The sequence below is a fragment of the Ptychodera flava genome, chromosome 3, assembly GCF_041260155.1.
Source record: "Ptychodera flava strain L36383 chromosome 3, AS_Pfla_20210202, whole genome shotgun sequence".
NCBI lineage: Eukaryota > Metazoa > Hemichordata > Enteropneusta > Ptychoderidae > Ptychodera > Ptychodera flava.
Window position 1 is genome coordinate 47,933,829 of NC_091930.1, and position 20,855 is coordinate 47,954,683.

Here is a 20,855-nt window from a genome sequence, read left to right on the forward strand (position 1 = left end):
TTGAGTTTCATATCATAGTATCTCTAAATAGCAAGTTTCATCAAATTTGGTCAGGTCAATTCAGATATATATCCCTAATTAGGAAAGTTCATAAAATATGCAAATTAGGATTTGGCTGAAGTAAATATGCTTAACGTCTTTAAATAATGTGTTACACCCGTGGCCACTTTAGTGTTGATCAAGCCTGTCTGGTACAAGCAGAAATTCTGTCTGCAGAAGGGTGATAAAACGGTTACTTTACCCTGTATCAGTGGTGATAATGATCCTACTATCGGTACCCCGTGGACACGCCGATTAGCCTGAAATTAGGGAGTGATTATAAAATACACTGTATACATATGTTGTTGACCACGGCATTTGCCCTATCATTACCCAGTATCTGCTAAAATTAATGTGTTTCAAATGTAGTCAGTCAGTGTTAGAGAACATCACACATTTTGTGCCGATTTCAATATTGCAGTGAATGAATACCAACGATACTATAGCGTGTATCGCAAGTGTCGTGTTCAGACTTTGTTCAGACGCGGGAATTGAGAAAATGCCACTTTGAAAATGTTAGCGATTAAATTACAGACATCGCCCGTCTTGACGTCGACTGCAAAACTTTCGAAATAAACATTCACTTGCACTAGGCCATGTTTCTTTCCATAAACTTACTCCAATTTCACTTGGTACGAGAGAAAAGGTAAGAGTAAAGAACAGTCGGGGTAGCATTTTACATGTACATGTATTCACATGTGTGTAACCATGAACGACACTTTTCTCATCCCGGTTGAAGGGAACTTGTCCTGATACATGTACATCTCTTCCAAACTTTTCTGGCTCCCTCCACGCTTATCTTAAAACGCTTGCTTGTTTCTTTGTAAGCTCCTCGTGGTACCTTGCCAGATGCCGGATGGCCACCACAATCTCTTATATTTTGAACAATCAAGCTTGCTACGTCCTCACTGAAGGATTTGCCCTTATGGTATTTGCGACTGTTGTTATTGATGTTCATTGTCGGAGTGCAGACTTACAGCGTGTCTACAGTGCAGTGTTGTGATCGATTTGAATTGGGCAGGCGAGACGTTTTAGTAGAACGTTATCTCAATCCTAACTGTGGGGTGCCGATAGTGAACCTTACATTTATTACACCGACCACCACTTTGTTTCGTTTATACAAACAGAATTTCTGCTTGCACCAGACAGGCTTAATCAACACTAAAGTGGCCACGGTGTAAATCATAGTATCTTCAATAAACATACCATGTTTAGTTAATTTTGATCAGGTAAATTCATATAATATATATATATATATATATATATATATATATATATATATATATATATATATATATATATATTCCGAATTAGAAAAGTTCATAAATATGCAAATTAGCAATTATCTTTCATGTCCCCTGGGTAAGGCTTAAAGCGCAGTGGTCGTCGCGCTGCGCATCCTCCTGAGGGGGTCCCCCTCTGTTGTAAACAAATCCAAGAACGCCGCACATGTTACGGGTTGATTGTAATGTTTGCGATATTGCCGCTTGTAAAAATGGCGGCTGATCTGTCACAAGCATACCAACTAACCAAATGTAACACGCAATAAAAGGTCAATTAATCTAAGTTAAATATCTGCTGAATATTGAACAATAATTGCACGCTGGATTGAGATCACATTTGCTCATGATTTTCTTGAATCAGTTGAATGGGGCTCGGCTACTGTTATCGCTCGAGCCATAGAGCTAGACGTACGCATGTATACGCCAACAGATTATCAACGACCGGGCTCTAGTTTTCGACATCGCTAGCAAGGACGAGAGCTTTCATTTCAAGAGGCCCGACAGGAGTACAAAGACAACAACCCAAACTACAGAAATCTACAGCTCGCAGAGCAATGCCCGCTGCAGCAAGAAGCATCTCTGCATCTGTTCCGTTCCGTGCTCTGTATGAACATCCGTGTCAAACCGGGTATATGGCGCGCTACACTCTGCTGTGGAGAATCCAACTCAACTACAAAGTTTACCCAGTTTGGGGGTGCAAACGAGAATTCCGAGTACAGGTATCAAGTCAAGCGAAGGACCTTTCATAGGTCTTCTTGTTATGTGGGGGTTATCTCACTTGAAAGAGGATTCAGACCTACCCGGTAATCCGGAGGTACAACAACGAAGTTTGCCCAGTACCGGTAGGCCTACACCAGCCAGCGGTTGGATCACTGCCATGACCGTGCACAGGACCGGGGCACAGGATCTCTCGATACGTCTATGCACGGTGTATAGCCGTGCAATTTTCCTGCCAAATGCCGCGAAAACCCGCTCGTTTTGTCTATTGTTTCCTGTCATTTACTATTTCTTACCACGTAATACTAGGACTTGTAAGACATGGTGATCAACAGTTGTTGTGGGCCAAGTCGTCGCGGGCCGGTACGTGTGGGACCGGATTTTCTATATCCGTGTACGTCAACGAGGTGACCGTCTCCCAACAACATCTCCCGTGTCCTGCTCTGGCTTGCCGATCATGGTCTTGAGTGTAATTTTTGTGTTAGGCATTGTGCTTGTTGCTGGTCTACATATATAGGCAATGTTGATCATTTTAGTTATGCATTTTCACTGTACAGCTACTGTACATAGCATTGTGTACAACCAGCGTGATCGCGCGCGACCAAACCTTTTTGTTCACTTTGTCTGCGTGCAGTAAACTCAGCGACATAATTTGCTGAGTGTAGTGTCCCAATGTTCGTAGCTCTACACGAGTTTATAGATAGAAATACACCACTGAAGTTCGTTTCCGATCTTAATATTTTACTATTGCATGATGTTGAGTCTTACAAAGGCCTTAACAAAGTGGGGGACTGCTCCCATCTCACTCCTATTGAAGTTGAGAAGACTTATTATGTTTACAAAATTTATGTTTATCAACAAAAAAATCATGCACGCGCAGCGCGACGACCACTGCGCTTTAATATCTTTGTGAGATCAACATTTTCAGTAAATCTCATCAAATTTTGTGCAGTTGTTTTCAATGTATATCCGTTTTTTCCAAAGTTAATTATGCAAATGGTAAGCAAGCCAAACCCACAAAAAACTAACCAGTTCTTGCCATATGCAAACTTAATCTATGTACTTGATTTGAGTCTGATCTAAAGAGCCGTTTTGAGTTATCGGGCCCACAGATGGACAGACAGATAGACGGACAGACAGACAGACATCACTGTGAAATAAGCTCACGTGTGTGAACACATGAGCTAAAAGTGCTTCATCTCATAATACCAGCGCACCTAATTTGAGAGTAATGGGATTAACAGCTTCTCATAAGAAGACTTTTAGACAAAAAATGGCAGATATTCCCCAAAAACAAATATCCAACTTTCATCGTAATTTCAATGAATCCTACTTCAGTCATTCATTGGAACCTGTAAACATAATTTTAATGCAATAGGACTATTGATTTCCGAGAATAAGATCTTTTGACAAAAATGGCAAAAGGTAGGGGGAAACTTCATGAAAAATAGAAAGCAGCCAATATTTGCATTAAATCAATACGGCTAAATGTGTATTTGCCTAAGGTACCAAACAAGTGTGTATATATATATATATATATATATATATATATATATATATATATATATATATATATATATATATATATATATATATATATATATATATATATATATATATATATATATATAGATAAGTAGTTCCTGAGTTCTTGATTTTCAACCATTTCCATTTTTTTCCTACCTCATTTGAATTTTTACTATGCTGATTAGTTCATTTGAAGAACGGCATATCTACATCACACATAGCTCCATATCAAAAAAAAAAAAATCAGCTTGACCTGTGTAGCTGTTCTCATTTTTTGCTGTGGACCTACATACATACAGACATACATAAACATAGACTGAAAGATTCCGTCGCGTGCGGGCGCACTGCTACCTACGACCCTTTATGGTAAAGGGTTGTAGGTCGCAAAGCGCCGGAGCGCCCGCACTCGACAGAATCTTTCAGTCTAACATAAACACACAGACAGATAGACATATATGTACATAAATACCTTACTACTTACATACATACAGACATAACACAGATAGACAGACATTATACAGACAGACATATTCCCACTGTGGATGGATGGACATACATACATACATACATACATACATACATACATACATACATACATACATACATACATACATACATACATACATACATACATACATGCATACATACATGCATGCATACATGCATGCATGCATGCATGCGTGCATGCGTGCATGCGTGCATACGTGCATACGTGCATGCATGCATGCATGCATGCATACGTGCATACGTGCATGCATGCATGCCCTTACTGAAAGCCAAAGTCCACAGTAGACGAGAGTAGATCTACGGACTGTTAACTTGAGGAACACAAATGCAAAATATCACAGAGATCAAACTACAGTTTTGTGGTAACGTAAAAGTATAACTATTTACCAGTAATTTATCTGTGAAAAAGTCACATTTAAAAAGAATAAAAAAGCAACGTTTTCATTGATACTTTCTTCAGATATACAATACAGTTGCATCTATGGCTGCGTTCATGATTAGGGAGGCTTGAGGAATGGCGATTGAAATCTATTTTTTTCCCAGATCCCCCCTCAAATGCCTTAAAAATTTTCAAATGCCCCCCTCTATATGATCAAATTTTTTCTTTCAAGTCCTCCTTCCCAATCTATCACAAGCCTGCATGTACATGTTTTACAAACTGAGCACAGTGACCTACCAAATTGTTTTAAAAGTACAAGACAATGAATTAGATGCTACTCAAAATTGACAATACTTGAAGGTTAAAATATTCATTCAGATAAATGTTTTTATCTCTGAAATTTTTATTTTGGGTGCTTTCTATTTTCTGGGTTTTTTATAATTTTACAGATTTAAAGGATATACATGTAGTCTTTTACCACTGAAAAATTGGACAAGTAAATTTACATTTTTAGCTACTTTAGACTATAGTCTATAGCAGCTATTGGGTATGGGTATCCGTCTGGCGTCCGTCGTCAGTCTGTATGTATGTATGTATGTATGTCCGTTGTGAGGCGTCCGTCCACTCAAATATCTTGAGAACCGCAGTACTTACTGATTTGATATTTGTTGTATAGATGCAAATTTTTTGATATTGTTGAAAATATGCAAATTAGCGCAAAAAACATGTTTTTGGTAAAAAATCTTCTTCTTCATAACTGCTGGTCAGACAGCTTTGATATTTGGTATACAGGTTCCCAAGGATAACCTAACTTAGATTTGTTCAAATTGTGATGAAATATGCAAATCTGTATTTTTAAGGACTTTTTTGTCATTTTTGGTCAAAAATTTATTTCATCAAAATCACTCATCTGACAGCTTTGATATTTGGTATACAGGTTCCCACAGATTAACTAATGATGAAATCTGCAATTTTGTATTTTTGGCGCAATTTTTGCCATTTTTGGTCGAAAAATATGTTTCACAAAAACTACTTGTCTGATGCCTTTGATATTTGGTATACAGGTTCCTAGGGGTTGTCTTAGTGTAATATATTGAAATTTGATGAAATCTTCAATTTTTGTATTTCTGGGTCTTTTTTGCCATTTTTGGCTCAATTTTTGCCATTTTTGGTCAAATCTTTGTTTCTCAAATGTTACTTATCTGATAGCTTTGATATTTGATATACAGGTTCCTAGGGTTTATCTTAATGTAATATATTGAAATTATGATGCAATCTTCAATTGTGACTATTTTTGCAGCTAATTTTGCCATTTTTGGTCAGACCATCCTGAAATGAGCTATCAAAGATACCCACCTTTGTCATCAACACGTGTCACAAAAAGTTATTCTCTACATAACACAGCGGAGCTCTGTCGACTGTTAGGTTGCTTGTTTTTTTTTCAAAACCGCTGGTCAGACAGCTTTAATATTTGGTATACAGGTCCCTAGGATGATCTTAGTGAGATAATTTCATACAGACAGGAAATACTCAATTTTGTATCCATGTCTATAGTAGCTTCAGGGACATTGGCCCTATGATTAACTGTTATTTTGATTTTCCGCCAGTTTTAGAAATTGGTAATATTACAAAGGAAACATAGCATACCGGTATAGTGTCCCACAGGAAACATTCAGCATTACATGTATTATATTGGCACTACGCTGTCGTTTCTGTGAAGATTCCAATGCATATATGCACTGAGTGCTGTGTTTTTGCTTTATCTGCATGAGGGCGCCATTTTATGTTTGGGCAAACGTTTATTATTTATCTTGCTCAAATTGCACATGTAGTCCCAGTGGGCAGTTTATACTTGTATAAACATCCCTCAATGAGTACATTCCCATGAACTTTGAACTTGTTTTAGTTTGGAAGTAAAATCACAAAAATAATGCTAAAAGATACAGCTATCGGGCCTTTAAAGTGTAGATGAACAGTTCTTCAGTGTTCAGTGTCTTTGTCTACTTATGCCTGTCAACAGATGTACTGTACTACCTTAAATGTACCATTTCCATAAGGGTCCTTATCACAGAGCTGTAGTAATCAATTCACTGTCAGCAAGATAGAACTGTAACATCTGTAACTGTGATTAAGGTCCATGTACAGTGCTGTAAAGACATAAGAGCAAATACTGCACTCATGACATGTGCAAACCTGGATGTTGGTGAAGGGTCTAAATTTTGTGCCTCTATCACTTGTAGCTGTATTACATGACAAGATATTGATACTCTCCTGTGTAAACAGACATGTAACAGGGTCTGATTTTATGCATGTACATGTATTAGCTCCTGTATTACATGACAAGTATAGGATAAAGCCCGAGTACGAGGGCTCTTCTGGTATATAAAGTCCAACCCAACGATAAAATGTCGAGGCCGCAGGCCGAGACATTTTATCGTAGGGTTGGACTTTATATACCAGAAGAGCCCGAGTACGAGGGTTTTATCCGACTTAAAAACTATCGCCCCTAACTGATATATTTTCGTTTTCAATGTGTTTACGTCAGCCGTCCCCTTTGTCAATGTAACATGTTTAGGATATTAATTAAAACTTCTATTTGTGAAATAGCCTTCCAGTGTGATGGAACATCCTATAAATGCCCTAGGGCACATATAAATGCCCTAGGGCACAGCAGATTTTGTGTTGCAGCTGGTTTCCACTGTGTTACCAAATTTGAATATTAAAACGTATCAGATGTCTACAGAATATGACATGTTCACTTTTGATTGGACAGTACTTTACTACGGCGCTGTCATTCGTTTCTGGAATTTGGTGACCAAGGCTTTACGAGTAGATAAAACACCCTGAATTGAGCACTCTGATTGGTCAATCAACAGTAGATAGTTTTTAAGATATTGATACGGTCCTGTGTATACAGACATGTGACAGGGTCTGATTTTATGCACGTACATGTATTAGTTCCTTATCACATGACGGGCTAATGTTCTATCCATACAGAAATTGAACAGGGTTTTGAATTTCATGACTGTATTAGTACCTGTTTTATCATATACCTATTACATCTGTAAACTATGGAGTTTCATCCCACAGTAAATTACACTATCAGTCAACGCAAAGTAAATAACATTGAGGAGACTACAATACCTTTGGATGCTATTGAACGCATTTCGACATTTAACCTCACATCAGTATAATGTAAACATTTAGAAAACACGACAAGATTCATTTTTTCAAATACACATATAACCATCACTGCGTCACATCATGAGTGATGGCAAGAAAAATAGCTAAGAGTTTATGAGAAATAATCTTGCTGAACTACAATTTCTTCATGTTCACTGCACTGCATACATTGAATTTTCTTTCTCAATGCTTATAGCTGACTCACTGAAAGTGTCCATCTACATGCCGTCATGCAATACAGTGTATGTTCAGTACAGCATGCTGGACTTTCAACTTTTCTTGTAACATTTTGAATAAAGTGGTATATAATAAAAAATACTAGGATTTGTCCTCACAATACTGTACACTTTTATACTATCCTTGATACTATATGCATCTTGGACTATACCTCCACTGTACAATGAACTCCAAAACAAAACGTCATCTGATTTTGTATATAAACTTTTATAACATGCCACATGTTCATTCCGTGTCGTGATTTGCCAGAATACGTCAGGTGATGAGAAAAATTAATATTCCATGACAGGATATACTGTCATGCACATGTGCACACACAAATGTGCATGTGACACAATTTGAATTCATGTCTGTATCAGTACCAGTATTACATGACTGTCCTGTACACACAGACATGTGACAATGTCTGAATTTCATGTCTGTATCAGTACCTGTATTACAAGACTGTCCTGTACACACAGATATGTGACAGTGTCTGAATTTCATGTCTGTATTAGTACCTGTATTACATGACTGTCCTGTACACACAGATATGTGACAGTGTCTGAATTTCATGTCTGTATTAGTACCTGTATTACATGACTGTCCTGTACACACTGACATGTGACAGTGTCTGAATTTCATGTCTGTATCAGTACCTGTATTACAAGACTGTCCTGTACACACAGACATGTGACAGTGTCTGAATTTCATGTCTGTATCAGTACCAGTATTACATGACTGTCCTGTACACACAGATATGTGACAGTGTCTGAATTTCATGCCTGTATCAGTACCAGTATTACATGACTGTCCTGTACACACAGATATGTGACAGTGTCTGAATTTCATGTCTGTATTAGTACCTGTATTACATGACTGTCCTGTACACACAGCATGTGACAGTGTCTGAATTTCATGTCTGTATCAGTACCAGTATTACATGACTGTCCTGTACACACAGATATGTGACAGTGTCTGAATTTCATGTCTGTAGCAGTACCTGTATTACATGACTGTCCTGTACACACAGACATGTGACAGTGTCTGAATTTCATGCCTGTATCAGTACCAGTATTACAAGACTGTCCTGTACACACAGACATGTGACAGTGTCTGAATTTCATGTCTGTATTAGTACCAGTATTACATGACTGTCCTGTACACACAGACATGTGACAGTGTCTGAATTTAATGTCTGTATCAGTACCAGTATTACATGACTGTCCTGTACACACAGACATGTGACAGTGTCTGAATTTCATGTCTGTATTAGTACCTGTATTACATGACTGTCCTGTACACACAGATATGTGACAGTGTCTGAATTTCATGTCTGTATCAGTACCTGTATTACAAGACTGTCCTGTACACACAGACATGTGACAGTGTCTGAATTTCATGTCTGTGTATCAGTACATGTATTGCATGACTGTCCTGTACACACAGCATGTGACAGGGTCTGAATTTCATGTCTGTGTATCAGTACATGTATTGCATGACTGTCCTGTACACACAGACATGTGACAGGGTCTGAATTTCATGTCTGTGTATCAGTACATGTATTGCATGACTGTCCTGTACACACAGACATGTGACAGGGTCTGAATTTCATGTCTGTGTATCAGTACATGTATTGCATGACTGTCTGTACAAGGTAGTCACGCAATAAAGGTACTGATATACAGACAGGTGACTCTGTCTGAATTCGTTGCCTGCATCCGTATTGCATGACAGGAAGTTGTCCTGTACACACAGACATGTGACAGTGTCTGAATTTCATGTCTGTATCAGTACCTGTATTACATGACTGTCCTGTACACACTGACATGTGACAGTGTCTGAATTTCATGTCTGTATCAGTACCTGTATTACATGACTGTCCTGTACACACAGACATGTGACAATGTCTGAATTTCATGTCTGTGTATCAGTACATGTATTACATGTCCTGTACACACAGACATGTGACAGTGTCTGAATTTCATGTCTGTGTATCAGTACATGTATTGCATGACTGTCTGTACAAGGTAGTCACGCAATAAAGGTACTGATATACAGACAGGTGACTCTGTCTGAATTCGTTGCCTGATATTAATAATTTTTAACATAATAACTTTATTGACATTATTCCCTCAAAGGTGAACATAGTCAAGAACTAATACTACAAAAATAAGAAAAGGATACTTATCAAAAAAAATAAAAAATAAAAATATATATATATATATATATATATATATATATATATATATATAATATAAGATATAACTTTATGCAGAATATGAAATGTGGGGTAATCTTAAAAATATCTGTTTCTTGGATAAATGTTGTGAGGTATATCATGCTATCTGTATTGCTCATTATGTAGCAAAATTAGGCTTCCAATCCCAGTTGTTGAAGTTTGTCCATGTCATACGCAATCACGACAAAAATTGTTAGACTCGATAGCCACCCCCAAAAACAGAATGTTTCCCTCGGCCTTTGGCCTTGGGAGACAGTCTGTTTTTGTGGGTGACTCACAGTCCCTCGGAGTACAGATGTATGCTGTTGCCCTCATGGCCAGTCAATATGTCTTAACTGAGAGATCTAGCTGATACAGCTCTGAAATTTGAAAACTACAGGCACAGTGACAATGATTATTAAACCTCTCTTCACAGAGATCTGATCAGTGCTTGTTATGGTCATGTCTTGTAGTCTGCCTTAATTGGGATATTTCATCGTTAAATCAGATCAAATTTTGATATCTACGATAAATGACATGTTATTTGAAATACAAAGTTATAAATATGATTTGTGTAATCGGTAGATTCTAGCTTATTACAAGCCATGTACAATTTTAGGATTACACACTATTGGTGCATCTAATCAACCCTATTGTATCCTCAAGTACATGCATTTCTTCCATTAGTCTCATCCCCTATGCTTGGCTGGTTGATCTTGGATTTCAAGACTTTTCTCTGGTTGGACTTATTTTACATGTGGTTTGTGTTTACCTCCAAGAGATTATAATCTCTGGTTGTTCTTTGCCTTTCAAGACTTTGTCTCTGGTTCAATGGGTCACTGTGTATTTTACTGTGTAATACCAGGAAACAAAAAGTACAAATATCAAGCAAATTTGAAAATTTCTATATTATTCAGTTTTTGAGATATCGAGTTTTAGGTCAGTCTGAAAAATTACGGGCAAGGCAGTGGGATGGCTGATCTAAATATCTAACTTCATCTGAAATTCTCTGCAAAATGTCAGACTGTAGCTCTAATGCAAGACACACCTTGTATGTTGACCTGTTGCTAGTTGTGAACTGGATTGTGTTTGACAAATCTAGAAATTATATTAACCCAAAACCAAGCTTGATTTAAAATTTATCATGAAGTGTATGAATAGCATAGAAGTGGGAAAAGAAAATAAGCGATAGCACATTGTACCGGTACTTATAATTTGAAATAAAATGACAAAATATTCCATCTACACTGCAATAACACAGACGATGATAGAACATAGCTTTTACACATCTCAGAGGTAAATGTACATGTAGACTGCTGGCATCCTAGCTGCCACTTGTGAAAATTAAAGAATTTCAGATTTTATGGGTATTTCAAATGTTTAAGTTAGAAGGTATACAAATATCACCTGCCATGTGGGTAGCAATACATGTATGTGTTTTGTTGCACAAGGGCCTGAAAGTTAAGCAAAAACAGTCTGTTTCATAAGGGTATATGCTGATATAAACTGTCTGTCTTGTCAAACTCTCAAGTCCAAGGGAAAACAAGCATATGCAGTTACCCGAACATAACCAGCAATGGGTGTTTTGTAATGTACGTACCTCATCTCAAATATTCTCACTGAAAAACCCAGACGTTCCTTTCCTTTCACTCACTAAGCTCTTTAGCAGACAACACTGCATCTGTTCTGTTCCTGCCTTGATTGCAGCATGCCGTATCTGTACATCAAAAGTATTATGGTGTATAGCACCATCTATGACGTTAAAGGAAAAAGATTCGTGATCAACAGGTTCAAAGTTCACAGGGGCTGTTTCCAACTCATCCCCTATTATCTTCAGTAGAATTGCTCGTCAATTGTGTAGGGCAAAGATACATTCCCTGCTCCAGCATTCCAGGTCATCAGAATAGGTAGTCAATGATGTATTTAGCAGGTGTGCTGTATAATTCAGGACAAGTTGAGAAAATAATTCTGAAGTTTTGATTGACATGTGTACATGTATAAAGTACAGGGTAAACGGAACACAGCCTTGAATGAAATTTCTTCCTAATATTCTGGAGAGCATTACAGGAATTTAAAAATATTGTCTGGTTTCAATGTCAGCTGAATACAATTTGCAGGTTGTATTTACACTGTACTGATTGGAGACTATACTTTGTTTGATTGTAGAGTATATTCCTGACAGAAGTCTTGCCTTGATTACAGCGTGCCGTACATCAAAAAGTATTATGGCGTACTGTTGACCCTTGACCCACAGCAAAAGCTTTATAGTATTGGTAGATCTCAGTGGTCTTATCACTGGCGGAGTTCATAAGCTTCACTTTCCAGACGGAATGTATGGCAGCATCAACTGTAGGTTTCCATGCAACTTTCCTGGGTATTCAGTAGAACTGCAAAGATTAATGGCAGTTGTATTCACACAGGATTTTCCTCACCATCATATGACAGCTTTTGTCTGATATATATTCTTGGTAGAGGGTTGCCGTTCAGCTGTTTGCCTTTCAATTCCTGAGGCATTTCTGGCAATGTTGCCAAAGAGGGTGAGAATACGTTTGCGGATACATGTTCTACAATGTGTGCATACGTTGAAAAGGCTTTCAAACTTACCAGTCAATGATTGTCCTGAGCTGTGGACTGGTTAATTGCTCTGGAAACTGTTAACCAGTAAGTGCATGGCTCTCTGCCTTTATCGATGATGCATTCTACCCTTGACTTTCAATGGTTCTACTCTAGAATAAAAAGGACGCAGTGTGTTCTGCAGACTCAGTAACCCAACAGATCATGTGATGACAGTACAAACAGACCTATATCTTCAAAAGTGTATTGAAATACACGTTTTTCTATGCGCGTTGGTGGACATGATTTTGCTTGTACTGTGGCCCATTCAAATTCTGGGTTTAACCTATTTGTGAATCACACCAGAGAATTTGGATGAGGGAGTTCTAGTTTGTGATATTACTATAAATTGACAATGTAATGTCTGGAGTACATGTGAGGGTTGCTATTTCTGTTTAGATCACATATAAATTGTAAAAGTAATGTAATCAGATAAAGAATGTGAGCATTCCCTCAAAACATTAAGAAATTATCTCTGTGTCAATTTGTAAATATACCCCCTCCTCTTACAGAAATTTCAACTTACAACTTACCTGCTTAGTTCCACCTGACTGTTTACCAGTGTGCCCTCCAACAAAAGAGATTTCAGGAAACTTTTGAGTCAATTGAAAAATTTCTTAAATTTTCTTGAGTCACAATGTATAATTTCCTATTCAACTGAAAAGTTTTTTGCACCACAGAGAATATTCATGAGTCATGGCGCGCCAAATAGACTTAGAGGGCACACTGCTGCTGTTTACATTACCATAAACGAAGGATACATGACAAAAACAATCACAAAGTGAAAAAACTAATTATCAAAATAAACAATATGCAATTTCATTATACGGTAGTTCTCTTTTTGGAGGATGCGATGGCCCTCAAAAGGGCCGTTTGGTTTGTGTGTACCATACATGTATGTACACAATGCAGAATTTCGGGCTCAGTTGAACCTAAAGACATTGTCACTTTCACTGTCACCACTTCAGGGTCGGGACGTGACATCTTCATTATCTTGTTCAAATGTCTTCATGTCTTCCAAAATTCTGACATCTTTGGTATCATCCAATGTGTACTTCGATCAGCATGATGGTGAGACTTCCAGGACATGCATCACCTTCTATTCTATCAGTCATCCTGATTTCACTGTCACATTCTTGAGAAATATGGTTGTCAGTAATCTGATAAAAGCAAAAGGAAATAATTTTCATTCTTTCATGACAAATATCTTTATTATCATATTCTGTGTTTCAGATATACTCAGATATACAAAGTGCAAATAGTGTGCTGAATCAAAGAAAATTAGGGATAAATTCTTGAAACACATGTAGAATGCAATCAGAAAAATTGGAAAACCCTTAAAAATAAAGAGTGAGGTAAATATGAGGAAGAAACAACACAGATAATATACCCATCTCACAAGTAATGAATTTTTAAGGAACAAGTGTACTAACAACCACACGATACATTAAAAGTATTTTGTGTGTGAGAGTGTGTATAAGCTAGGAGACAGCAATACAAAGACAAGCATGACAAAAGGGATGAATTCAGAGTCACAGACCAACATGGTAATTAACAGCTACAGTGACATGGTCAGATAGCCAGACAGCCTACGTACTGACATGCTGTAGTTTAACATTTGAGAACATGACACCAACATTATAGAATATGTTTAGTTCTTTTCTCCGTTGGCCGAAAGCCAAGACAAAGAAAAAAATGTGGGGGATAAAGTGGAGTATGGAAAATGTTAAGCAATGTGGTAAATGACTACGACTTATTAAAGATTACATGACATCATCTTGTCGAAACTATTATGGCAGAAAAGCAAACAGCATTTCAGAATTGAAGTACTTTGAATTTACAAAGTCACTGTCAAACCAAATGAGTTTTTGTGTTACCCAAAATCTATGTTTGTGAATAAATAAAATTCCTCAAAGAAAAAAAACTTTAAAGATTACGAGGAAAACAGCATTTATTTTGATACACGAGGCAAAAACAAACTTTTGAACATACACTGTATTCATATTTAATTATGACTTGCAATCAAACAAACAACCAACCTACTGAACACCGAAGAATAGCACAAACAGATTTTAGTTGAGTTACCATAGTCTTTTCAAAACAATTACAAACTGTTGAACAAAATAATTAGTAATACTGGCCAATGCACATACCAAAGTAAGCATTCTACAAATGAATCATGCCACCTATAAATTATCAGGTTCTGTACATATAATATGACTGAATGACTGAATATTTGAACCATAAAGTTAAACAAGGGAACTTTCACTTTAGCCACTTTGTAAACACATAATTTCCATAAACACTGGTCCAGAAATATTTTGAACATTTCAGGGCAGAAAATATATATACAGAAAATATTACACTCACTTTAAACACATCAAATTTAAATATGGCCAATTGGCAAAACAACAAATGATGACAAAAGCTATTCATGAGGTGAGATTATTTGGACATGGTAATTTAAAATGTTAAACAAAATCTCATTTTAGTATGGCCTCAGAAAATTGGAAAAATAAATACATGTAGAAAGGCTATGACAGACTACATGTATTACTAACATCAAGGGTTGTGTACAAAGTTGGAGACAACCTGACAAAGGGACTAGAAATGCCAAACAAGTCAAACGTTTAGTATCACCAGCATGAAAACATGTATTGTTTGCGATGATTTCAAAAACAAGAATAAGAAGTACAACAGTGATGAACAAAATGCAATCACAGAATGGCTGACACTGTGACACACATCTCAAGGATTGAAGGTGTAAATTGCGCATCGGACTGGTAAAACATTGGAAACAATGTGAAAGACAGAGATATCACTGAACAAACATTTAATGTCAGTATGGGTAGATCAACCAAAATACAAGAGACAAAACTATAAAGCATAGATGACATGAATTTAAAATCCTGCATTATTCAGAACATGGAAATGAAAATGAAAGAAACTTTAACACTTACAAAAAAGTAAATATTTAAACTCTGAGGAAAGACATGTACAGCTCAAAAAGTTTGAAAAAAACTACATTATTATTTACCAAAAAGTTCAAAAAGTAAACATGTAAACACTGTGAGAAAGACATGGACAGCTCAAACATTTTGACAAAAATTAGAGAAGAATTATCAAAATTAAATGGTATAACTGTAAAATAGAGAAAGATAGAATGGTTTTGATTTCAACACTCAAACAGACTGATAATTAGAGACAAGGTCTGGCAGGACATGGGAATTTTGCATGAGAGCACTGGGAAAACAAACAGGAAATACACAATCAGAAATAAATTTTGGAGAGAAAATTGAAAAAAAAAAGGTTGGTAGGTTTAATTGTAACTAAATTATAAACAAATAAACATGCAAATGAGCTGTGAGTATCTGTGATTGAAGTCCAATCACAGCAAAATAAGTTACAACCTGGCAACTCTATCTGTAAAACATGACCCAATCAGCAATACAATGACTTACCTTATGGATTAAAAATCACATTTCCATCAATAAAATGTAAATATGTTGCCATGGAAATGTGTGAGTTACATCAACATGTAGTTGTGATTAAGTTCAAAACACAACAAAACAATTTACAACCTTGTAACTCTCTCTGTAGATCATTAACTAATCAACAATACAATGACTTACCTTATGGACTGAAAATCACATTTCCATCAATAAAATACAATCGCGTTGCCATGGAAACACGTGTTACATAACAATGTAAGGAAGTTGTTCCTTTAAATGTTCCATGTGTTTGTGTAAACAAAAGAAGTTTGCATTCAGTAAAAATTTGTGAGATCAGAAAATGTTTGACTTCATAGAAATTGTAGTTTGCAAATTGACCTTTGACCTTTGTTTACGTTTTCGTTTTCCTACTAGGCTATCCGGTCAGGAAAGTGTCCTGGAAGTGTTTGGGGAAGGATCAATGCCGGGACAACTTAATGTGGCCGAGGGAATATACATCAAGAACAACGGTCAATGGGTTATATGTGATTATGGGAATCATAGAGTTCAGGTTATTGATCCAATCAAACTCTGCTGTGATCTCATCTTACAATTCCATGCATTCCCAATTCCATTTTATCCGGTGAATGTCACAGTGGATGAAGACAATGACCAATACTTTATGAGTGATTACGGGAATGGTCAAGTTGTGGTGAGTTCTGGACAAAGCAAGATTTTAAACTGTTTTGGACGCAAAGAAGGAATTGATCCAAGAGGTATCTGCTTGAGTCCTGATGGTTTTATATTCATTGGTGACTGGAATGGATATGTGAGAAAATATAATAAATCTGGTGAACACATTGCAAGAACTGAAGAAGGACAAGTCAGATATCCCTGGGGTCTGATTGTGAATAAGAAATGGATTTTTGTATCAGATAGAGGCATTGGCAGGAATTGTGTTCATGTTTTGAATCACCAGATGCAAAGTATAAGAGACATTGGCAAGGGACACTTAGAGAGACCAGTGGGTTTGTGTTTTGATCACCAACAAGATGGCATATATGTTTGTGATTACAGTGGGAATAGAGTGGTTCACTTCAATTGTGATGGTGAATTTCTCAGCTATAAAGGTCAAGGTCAGTTAGAGAAACCCTGTTACATTGCACTGTGTAAGGATAATCCATACAGATTAGTTGTAACACAGGAATACTGTATTAAACTACTGTACATATAACTTATATTATAAGCAGACATGACACCATTATAAGCAACATGACACCACATCATGTCAACTCTGCAGGGATATCTCTAGTGAAAATCTACAAATTTTCTGACAAATTTACACAACTCATTGCAACTGGCAGGCTGTAATGTGCATTTTTGAAGATAATTTGCATATTTAATTACTAATTTTTGGATCAAACATACAGGTCTCAAAGCAATGTATAATTTTGGACAGACCATTTCATCTGACGTCCACAATTTAGTAATTTCTTTTTTGAAAATTTTAAGTTGTCCAACACAGTAACAGCAACCTGTTGCAAATTTTGTAAAATATTTGTCAGAATAATTTTTTGACTTTCACAGCTGTGTGCATGAGTGTACAGAAACATACATAGAAGCAGACATGACAATACAACATGTCAAGTCTGCAGGTATATTTCTGGTGAAAATCTACAACTTTCCAGACTAATTTTACACAACACAATGCAACCGGCGGAATGTAGTAGCCCTGCTGTGTGTTCCCGGCATTACACGACCTGTGGTAGGAGGCCGAACACCAACATCGTACGCAGGGCTACGGACTATAGATGCTGAATTTTAGACGAAATTTAAGCAATATTGATAATTTCAACTTGGTTTTAGAGCAAAAGTAAAGATTTTCCTTATATCTACCAATTAATACTGAATATTCGGTTTATTTTTATTTCATATCAGAAAATTTTTTACATTTTAGAAAATCTGCCGACGAGATGATTGTTTGTCTTCCGACAAAATAAGTATCACTTCCCCGCATTGCATCGTGTTGGTAAAACTTGTCGAAAAATGACAATTTTCACAGACCTGTGTGCGAAAAAACATACCTTGTGATTCCCGTGCCTTAAAAGCTCATGCTGTTCTGGGATTTCTATATTTCGGGAACTGATTCCGCAGTGCAAAGGGTTTTTCACGGAGACAACTAGCTGTGATATCGCAGCGGTACTTGTGGCGTGTATCGAACGCGATTGAGGTCATCGCCACAGTCTGGGTGATGACCCCAATGACCCGAGCGCGTTCAATACACGCCACAAGTCCCGCTGCGATATCACAGCTAGGAGACAACATGTTGTGTGTATTCCAACGGACTGCCATGTTTGAACTGGCTTGAAGTGCCCGAAAGAAGTTGTTTTCATGATTGTCGCAAGAGGGCGCTATGACCAATTACGCTATCAGAATAGTCTGAGCTACAACCTATTGAACTTACGCTGTAGAAAATTGGTCACAAAACTTTTTATTTCTGATCACTGTTTACAATCGAGTTGGGCAGAAGGTCAAAACCAAGAATTCCGCCTGAATCCAGATTTTGTAAGTTTTGTAAATCTTCCGTCGAGGATGAATTTCACTATTTAATGAAGTGTCAAAAATATAATAGTGATAGAGAAGTTCGAATTCTCTTTTCTGCAATGAAGTTGTATTATCCTATGTTTGATAGTTTAAATGAAAGAGATAAGTTTTTGTACATTTTAACTTCAGATGATACGCTGTCTCTCATGAAATATATTACAAACACTATGTTTCCCCAGCTGCAGGTAAAGACATAGACAACAATGTTTTATGCACAGGCGTACGGAACGTTTCCTAGATCGTCGTCGGATGGGAAGTGACGGACACCGCACTGTGAGGCCGAAGGCCGAACCTCAAGGTTCGGCCTTCGGCCTCACAGTGCGGTGTCCGTCACTTCCCATCCGACGACGATCTAGGAAACGTAGTGACGGACACCGCACTGTGAGGCCGAAGGCCGAACCTTGGTACTGTATACAGTACCGAGGTTCGGCCTTCGGCCTCACAGTGCGGTGTCCGTCACTTCCCATCCGACGACGATCTAGGAAACGTTCCGTACGCCTGTGGTTTTATGCAATGTTTAGTTTTGTTCTTGCTATACCGCATGCGCACTTTCCGAAGTGTGTTGTTATGCAATAAAGTGATTGACTCATCCAGAGATTGAGTAAAAATGCCGTGGGTCGCCGCTGTAAATCCCCGGAGCTGGTATATGCCAAAGTTTTGTCTTAAGATAGATAGTAAATGTTGAAAACTGTAAAATTTATCTTTTTTGACTGCGTATTTCTTAATGCAGTTTGTTATCAGCCAACTGCGTTGACTGTACCGAGCCTTACCCGAGCACAGCTGACACAGCTTTAAGGTGCCAATCAAACGCCAAGTATAAAGATAGGAACAATTTTAGATGAGAATATAAACTCAAAGCACATAAATATGGCAAATATTCAGTGTGTGTGTTTAGACATGAAAAATGGAAATCTAGCCCTGTCGGAACAATTAAATGTCAACGTCGATCACGGCTGCAAATACAAAAGATTGATATCATATCACATGCATTAACTATACCGGTACATATACATATGCGATATATATATATATATATATATATATATATATATATATATATATATATATATATATATATATATATATATATATATAGACACACACCCAAGGCAACTGTATCGTGCTCTGAGTCAAATTGTTTTGAATAAATTGCTACAATGCAAGACAAACTTGCAAATGATACGTCTATTTTCATCAGCCTTCTGGGATTTTGTTGTTGTTGTTGTTTTGTTGTTGTTTAATTTGGCAGAGCGTGCTATCATTTTCAAGAAACCACATGAAAGAAATACGTTAAGACCATTTTAAAGTTTATGTCATGGTTGGCGTTCCTATATGTCGTTTTTAGATGCGACATAGCAATGAAAGTCAGACACAAATGTAATTTCCACACTACGATGGAATTGGTAAAACCGTAAAAAATCTTAGAAAAGGTCTAAAAGCCGCACCTGTGCAAAAATGAAAGAGGTGAAATTACAGACTGGAAAAAACGAGACATATCAAAACACTGGGTGTCGGAGATTAAAAGAGGAAGGGTGGAATGGCATATTTACGTCTTCAAGAAAAAATACTATGCTTGTGTTTCACTGGTATTCATGAAATGTCGACTGTTTATTTAGCACACTTTTGTTTAGCACACTTTGTTTTACGTAATTTACATTTCAATTATATGAATTGGAAGAAGAAATTAAACCCATTGACAGATAATAATTGATACTAAACTTTTTTCATACATCGCTTGTGCTCACAACGAACACCTTTGAATTGTTAAAATCACAGAGAATACTTATACGATAGATTTGCATTTAACCCAAAGTTTAAATGTACACAATTCTCTGTGTTATTGTTAGAAAATAAACTTTTTGATATTCTAGAGAATGAGAAGATTGGTACCGTCTCTTCTTTTTGACCTTTGACACGCATTCACAAAGACCATACTTCAGCAAAAATACATGTAAGGTATTTCACTATTGATTTATCACATTCTGTAACAAACTGGCAAAATACTACACTTTCCACGCAGTCATGATCTAGACAAGCAGGAAAGCATAGGACTATTTTACTTCTCGCATTATCTGTCAGATATATTCTTCTCCAGTCTCATTACTTACATGAAGTTGCGATGACATGGCTGCCAG

General features: G+C 37.0%; 1 long non-coding RNA gene across 1 annotated transcript; it reads right to left on the bottom strand.

The window, feature by feature from the left end:
* Positions 1-11,657: 11,657 nt before the first annotated feature.
* LOC139130171 (uncharacterized) lies at positions 11,658-18,462 on the bottom strand. The gene is made up of 4 exons (XR_011551808.1): positions 18,201-18,462; positions 12,677-13,845; positions 12,264-12,459; positions 11,658-11,824 (listed from the first exon to the last, which is right to left on the bottom strand). It is a non-coding gene; the product is annotated as an uncharacterized lncRNA (long non-coding RNA).
* Positions 18,463-20,855: the final 2,393 nt, after the last annotated feature.